Raw genomic sequence first — 7,738 nt, forward strand, 5'->3', positions numbered from 1 at the left:
AGGAACATGACCCCTGGGGAGGTGAAGTGGCTTCTCTAAGATGGAACAAACTTCTGAAGAGCCGGGTGGAGGAGGTGGAGAGAGGGGTCCCACAGCTTTGGGTGCCATCACCCCGACCAAGCGCATCTCCCCAGAGCAGCCGGTGAAGCACCTGGGAGACTCCCAGAGAGCCTGACGCTAAGGTTTCTGATAGGAGTCCTGGGAAGCCTTCTCTGCATTTAAGAACACTGTCGAGGGTCAAAGTTCCGTGTGGGCTGAAAGAAAAAATGCCTTTCTCATGGTGCCTACTGGCTTTCAGAAGTGAGAGAGGGGGAGAGTGGGAGGGGGTGGGAGGAGGAGGCGAGAGACCGCGCTGGGCAGACACTTCCGAGGATGGCTGTGAAAAAAGGCCACAGGTGGAAGACGTGGCTGAGGAGGAGGGTGTGTGGGAGGAAAGATCAGGGTGTCTGGGGTTAGCGGCTGCTGTGAAAATACCCTGCAGCCGGCCCCCAGTGACTGACGGCCCCAAGTCAGTGTTCCCGATTTAACAGCGGCCACCCCTCCTGCCCCTTTTCCTGCAACGCCCCAAAGAGCGCTCTGGCCTTGGCCGCTTCCCGCAGCTGAGCAGAGGCTGGGAGGTGGTGTGCGCAAGGACAATAGGAGCAAAGGCCGCTTTCAGCCAGTGTTTGCACCTATGCTCATCTTCTAAGGGAATTAAAAACAAACCTACCCAGTTGTTTGAGAGTTATGCTGCCTAAGGCAGTGATTTACAGACGGGGATGAAACTTCACTGATGGGTTCCAGTGACTTCGGCGGACCGAGAAAGGAAGACTTGTTCCTGGGGTCCCTGGACGACATTGGGACGGGCCGGTGATCCCGTAAATCACAGTGACCGTCCAGGGGCATGGGCTGCAGGAGCCCTGCACCTTGGAGGGAAGCTGGCTCTGGAGGAGTCAAGGGGCCTGGTGGCCAGGGAGCTGCGGTGGGACCTCCTTAGCCAGCCTCCCTGCCCAGAGAGTCGAATTACCCTCGGCGCTGCAGACATCCAGCTGCTGTTGATACCGACCAGGGTTCTTGGCTTTCCCCAGTCAATAGAAATTGACTAGAAGCCAGACAAGAAATTCAGGCGAGGCTTTATTGGGGCTGAGGAGGAAAAACAAGTCGCAGGTTCCTCTGCTTGCTCCCTCCCTGAGGGGTGGAGCCAGCTTGGGGAGAGGGCAGGGGTGTGTCCAGGGATGGGGCTGGAGGGGCGGCTTAGGAGTTTTGCCCACCCCGTAGGTGGAGTGTGCAGGGGGCACATGCAGTACCCTGTTTTTGCTCCCAGCTCTTCAGAAGTGGCAGTTGAGATTTTTGGTCTTTTGTATCTTTTTGTCCATCATTTGCCCCAGCTGCGCATACACGTATTTTTAGTGCCATATAGTTTCTTTGTATTTCCTTGTTTGAGGAGAGAGGTGTGTCCAGGTGCAAGCATTGCAGCCCTGCAGCAAAGGGTCCCAGGTCCCAGCCGGTCTCAGCTTGAATCTTCATCCTGGCCTTCCATGACACAACCAAAACAGTGTGCTTTCCATCTGCATCCTGGGGGTGCCCTGCATGAGGAATTTGTTCCTGATATTCAGCTGACATCCTACTTTTCTCTCCATTTCATTCCCGTTACGCCTACGGAACTACTACCCCCGGGGCCCAGCTGAATATTTGTCTTTGGGTCTGGCTCCTTCTGCCATGCGTGGTGCCCACAAGGCTCTGCCAGTGTGATCCCCCAAGGCCATCACTTGCTTTTCTAGCTCATTAATCATCTTTGTCGCTTTCCTCGGGAATTTTCTCTGAGTTGTGCACTAGTTTCCTGGACAGAGGAACACAGCACAGCTGCTACTTTCACAAGCATAGAAGAGAAGAGGGCTCTTCTGTCTGGTCACAAAATAGTCCCTCGCCTCCAAATCACGTCCTGGGTGACTGCACCTGGGGCTGAGCGGAAATGCTCTCAGCTTCCGGGGAACTCTGTGTCAGCCGTGCCTGTCTGGGATTCTTTCCAAGCCAAGGTTTTACATTTTTTTCAGTATTAAAAGGGCTTCATTATGAAAAGGAGGTCTCTCACCTTATAAAGCAGGCCCAGGATAGAGACAAAGGAAACACTGTTGAGAGGAGGCCAAGGGCGTTTGGAGGGAGGGTGCTTATTCCGCAGGAGAGACACACGCTGACCTCTTCCAAGTCAGGGCCCCAGGGCTAGAACCATGGGGCCAGGGAATTAGGGGATGGAGAGAACATGGGGTCTCCCTCATTTTATTTTCTTCTTCTTTTTTGGCTGTGCGGCCTAGCTTGCGGGATCTTAGTTCCCAGACCAGGGATCAAACCTGGGCCCCAGCAGTGGCAGCGCTGAGTCCTAACCACTGGACGCCAGGGAAGTCCCAGGGCCTCCCTCATTTGACACGTGAACACAGAGGTTGGGGTTATTTACCCTTAGAGCTGGTATAATACAGTAATCAGGGCCTTAGAGGCAGAGTAACTTGGTGTTGTCACTCAGCAGCTATGAGATCCTGGCAAGTCCTTTTACTTTGTTGGGCCTTAAGGATTTACCAGTAAAGATGGGATAATGATGATGGTGATGGTGATAATGGTGATGATGGTGATAAATCCAGTGGAAAGGTGGTGTCCACTCCCATCTGTCCCTGGCTGGTGGGGGTCTCAAGTGTGCCCACGTGGTCCCACAGAACAAGAGTGAGAGCTCTTGTTCCATCGTCCCTGGGGGTCCAGGCTTCCACTGCGTCTCCCAGATGTCCGTGGGCTGTTGTGGGGTGGCAGAACAATTTGGCACTGAGCCGGGGGAGTGGAAGTACCGGCAGGAAGCTGATTGTGCTCCCGGGAAGGTCAGCGATCTCACACCCCGTCCTTGTGGGCTTCCTACTTGAACCAGCTGCCTTCCCTCCTCAGTGCTGGCCGTGGCTTTCTGGTCCTGCCCGAGCACAAGGACGCATCTCAGACACTGTTCTCGTGCTACTCTTCGCCCCCTGGCACTGCCTTCAGAACTTCCGGGATCCCCAACCGTCTATGGTCCCTCAGACCTGGAGACTGACCCCCCTTTCCCCATCCTAGCTCCCTCCCTTTTCCAGTCCCCACGACAAAAGCATGCTGTATGGTGCCCCCTGCCCACCAAAGTGGCACCTACACCCTAGGACCGTAAAAACGTGTTTATTTTCTTGGAGGATGAGAAAGCCCTGGTGCACAGCAAGGCCAGGGAAGGGAGAGTGTTTTCATTCCTTCCAAATGCCTCCCCTTCTCCAAGGAGAGACAGAAGGGCTTCTGGCTAAGGGCTTGTCTGTGCCAAACGGACCTCACATGGTTTTTGTGAGAATCCACAGAGATAATATATGTAAAAATGCCTCTTAAGCATAAAAATGTGATATGAATATCAGTTGCTGTTATTTCTTCAGTATGAAAACACTTGAAAGTAACCTAGAGCCCTAGTTCCCGCAGCCAACCTGGCATTTATCAGGCATTTGTAGGGCTGGTCACAAAAGAACTGGGACTTTTTTGGAGGGGTGGTAAAAGAGGAAGAGTACCATTTTTTTCAAAGTGTATACTGTGGGTCTCTGCTGGTCTCATGGTGGGATTTGCCTGTGTGTGGGATGCACATCATTGGTCTCAACACTCTTTTATGAGACTGACAATAGTCCTGAATAATGGAAGGTTGTCCAAACATTGCTTTTGTGCTTAATGTAATTGTGTTGCTTCACGTAAAGGGGGCTTTTTATAATATTGGGAAAATTTTGCTATTTAGAGGTGTAGATGTTTTTTATGGCATTGTTTACAGTGGAATTGTATAGGGTAGAAAAGAAGACTTGTGCTCCTATTAATATCTGTCTTAAATTTATCTCTATTTTCTCCGCTCTGTGATTTTTAAGGACTTGTCTGCAAAATCTGACTCTGGTATCACAACCAGCAATTTCAGAGTCAGGCTCAACTGGCTTCTCCCAAAGACGCCCTTTCTTTTAGATAGTTTGCTTCTCCTCAGGCATTATGGGTTCAGTGTCTAGACTGGGGATTCATGGTGGCTTTTCCCCACCACATACTCCACACTCCAGCGTGCCCCGCCCCCCAAGCCCAATTCTCACAGCCATTCCTTGGATAAATATTCTCTGTCTCTACAGCGGACTCTTTATCCCCTCAATGTCCAAGGAAACTGATTCATCACACTGAGGTTTCTCTCTGGGACCTGCTTCCAGACAACCCAAGCCATGTCCTAGCCTGTGTGTGGGGTCTGGGTTTGGGTCTGGTCCTTCTCTTCCTTTGTTTTGCTTTATTCCATCTCCCTCTGGGATGCAGTCCCCTGCCTCTTTCTGTCCCATTATGTCATATAATTCCATGCCCAGCCTCAGGTTTACTCTGAGAGAGATTCTTGTTGGTCATTGCCATGGGAAGCTTCTCAAATTCAGTGCTAGGTGTTCAGACACATGTAACTCTTCTCTGAGTCAAGTATGCTCAGGCCAAAGGGCGAATCTGTGGGCGTGAATATGAATAAACCAGGGGCAGCTGGATTTCCAGTCATTTGGTTCCTGTCTCAGGTTAGTGGTATTCAACAGTCTTGGTGGCATTTTTAGGGGCTTTGATGGTTGAAGGAGAAGCATTTCTTTCCATTTCGGAAAATAACTACTCAGTGCAGTCTGGAATTAATTTTTCCTGTCCAGTTATTTTCAATCAAATGGCATTGTGAAGAAGCCACTGTGAACTTGTTTAATAACTCTTCTGTTGTGTTTTTGTGTTGTTTTTCAATGTTCAGAGAAGTCTTTCATCCCTTTAAGGAGTCCTGACAAGAATTTTCGGAGGATTAACAGGGACCAGGCTGTAAACTGGAGACAGACCATCCATCATGGAGGAGGGGCTGTTGACAGATTTAGAAACCCTCCTGTAAAGAGGGAGACACTGTGTGTTCCATTTTGTGGAGTCAGGGTCTTATATCCAGTGAAGACTTCTTGATAAATAGTAGAGCAGCTGAGAATTCAGATAGTTAGGAGTAGGGGGAGATAGAGCAAGATATTCACAGGTCAACAGAAGAACGTTAAGGAAACAATTCTTTCAACGGACAGCTGGTAGCAGGCTTGGGAAGACTAGCTCAGCAATGAGAATACATCTCAGGCAATGTGGCAGTACCTAGCCTCAAAATTCTTTTGTTTCTTTTCCCAGTAGGAGATAGAGTCTATGTCCCTCCTCTTGACAGACTTGAGAGCACTTTGACCAGGGAAGTATGGGGGAAGTGACACTGTACAGCTTCTGAAGCTGGGTCACAAAAGGCAGCGCAGCTCTGTTTTGTTTGCTGGGACAATGCTCTTGCATCTCTGTAACCAGGTAAGAAGTCTGACTGTCTTGTGGCTTCCATGCTGCCGAGCCACATGGAGAGGCCACACATAGACCTCTGGTCTGCAGTCCTAGTCTTTGAGTTAGCCGAGCCCACATGCCAGATACATGAGTGAATCGTTCAGATGATTTTAAACCCTGGTTGTCAAGTCACCCTCAGCCTTTGAGTCTTCCTGTTGAGGCCCCAGACATTGTAGAGCATAGACAAGCCACCCTCTCTGTGCTCTATCCAAATTCCGACCCACAGAATCCGTGTTCATAATAAGATAGTCCCGCAAACCCACTAAGTTTGGGGGTAATTTGTTAATGCAGCAATAGAAACTGTAACAGGCAACCTGTAAATGGAGGAAAAATAAAGCAGATTAAGGGGTTAGAGAGTATGGTAGGTATGGTTGGGGGTAGTTATTTTAGATAGGGTGTCAGTAGACGTCTCTGAGGAGCTGGCATTTAAGCACAGAGTGGAATGATGTGGGCGTGCAGGCTCACATATAGGGGGAACAGATCCTTGTTCTAGGGAACAGCAAGTGCAAAGGCCCTGAGTTGGGAATGAGATTACCCAAGGGATAGCACAATGGCCTAAGAGAGCTAAGAGAGTGAGGTGAGAGTAATAGGAAATGAGAGGAAGCCACACGTGGGGCTCTGTTGGCCATGTTGAAAGGTTTGTGTTTTATGGTAAGCCAGTGTGAGGTTTTCAACAGGGAACTATTCTCTACGCTCGCTCCCTCATTGATTTTATCCAGTCTCTTGACTTCAAATAGCTTCTATATGCTAATGATTTCTAAATACATATTTCTAACCCAGACCTTTAAACTTTTTTTTTTTCTCGGTACGCGGGCCTCTCACTGTTGTGGCCTCTCCCGTTGCGGAGCACAGGCTCCGGACGCACAGGCTCAGCGGCCATGGCTCACGCGCCCAGCCGCTCCGCGGCATGTGGGATCTTCCTGGACCGGAGCACGAACCCGTGTCCCCTGCATCGGCAGGCGGACTCTCAACCACTGTGCCACCAGGGAAGCCCATACACTTTTTTTAATTTAATTTTTTGTTTTATATTAGAGTATCGTTGATTTATGGTGTTGTGTTAGTTTCAGCTAAGTGATTCAATTATACATATACATATATCCATTCTTTTTCAGATCGTTTTCCCATGTAGGTTATTACAGAATATTGAGTAGAGTTCCCTGTGTTACACAGTGGGTCCTTGTTGATTATCTATTTTATATATAGTAGTGTATATATGTTAATCCCAAACTCCTAATTTATCCCTTCCCTCTGCGTTTCCCCTTTGGTAACCATAAGTTTGTTTTTGAAGTCTGTTTCTGTTTCGTAAATAAATTCTTTTATATCTTTTTTTTTTAGATTCCACATATAAGTGATATCATGTGATATTTATATTTCTCTGTCTGACTTACTTCACTTAGTACAACAATCTCTAGATCTGTCCATGTTGCTGCAAATGGCACTCTTTCATTCTTTCTTATGGCTGAGTAATAGTCCATTGTATATATGTACCACATCTTCTTTATTCATTCTTCTGTCAATGGACATTTAGGTTGTTTCCATGTCTTGGCTATTCTAATAGTGAGGCAATGAACATTGGGGTGCATGTATCTTTTCAAATTATGGTTTTATTCAGATATATGCCCAGGAGTGGGATTGCTGGATCATATGGCAGTTCTACTTTTAATTTTTTAGGGAACCTCCATACTATTCTCCAGACCTCAGTTCCGAATTCCAGATTCTTTATATGGCTACCTCCTCAGATCTCCACATGGATTATTAATAGATATTTAAAATGTCATACGTACAAACTATTAGCTTATTCCCTGCCCCAAACCTCCTCCTCCCACAGTCAGTATCATCAAATGGCAACTCCATCCTTCTAGTTTCTCAGGTCATCCTTGATTCCCTTCTTTCTCTCACATCCCTGTCTGATCCATCAGTAAATCCTGTTGGTTCTGCTTCCTGTCAGTTCTCCCTGCTTCCATCTTCACCTTCTTCCCATCTATTCTCCTGGCATAAAGTGTGGCTGTTGAAAAATCTGATGACAATCTGATTTCTTTCCCTGTTAGTAGCTTGGTCTTTTTGCCCGGATGGCCAAGGGATTTTATATATATATATATATATATATATTTTAAAGTCTAGAAATTTGACCAGAATATGTTTTGGTATTACTTGTTCTGGGTTGATTTTGACTTTATATATGTAGTTTCAAATTTTTGGCATTTAATTTCAGAAACGTGCTCTTGAAATATAGTTTTTAGTTTTGGTTCTGTTCCTTGCTTTGGTGGTCTGTTTTAGAGACTCCTATTATGCAGTGTTGGATCTTCCTTGCCTATCTTCTATATTTGTTACTTTCAGATTAGTCTCCATTCTTTCTTCATTTCTTTTTTTTAAAATTTTTATTGGAGTATAG

This window comes from Neophocaena asiaeorientalis, unplaced genomic scaffold, assembly GCF_003031525.2.
Source record: "Neophocaena asiaeorientalis asiaeorientalis breed wild unplaced genomic scaffold, Neophocaena_asiaeorientalis_V1.1 scaffold166, whole genome shotgun sequence".
In the NCBI taxonomy this organism is placed as follows: Eukaryota; Metazoa; Chordata; class Mammalia; order Artiodactyla; family Phocoenidae; genus Neophocaena; species Neophocaena asiaeorientalis.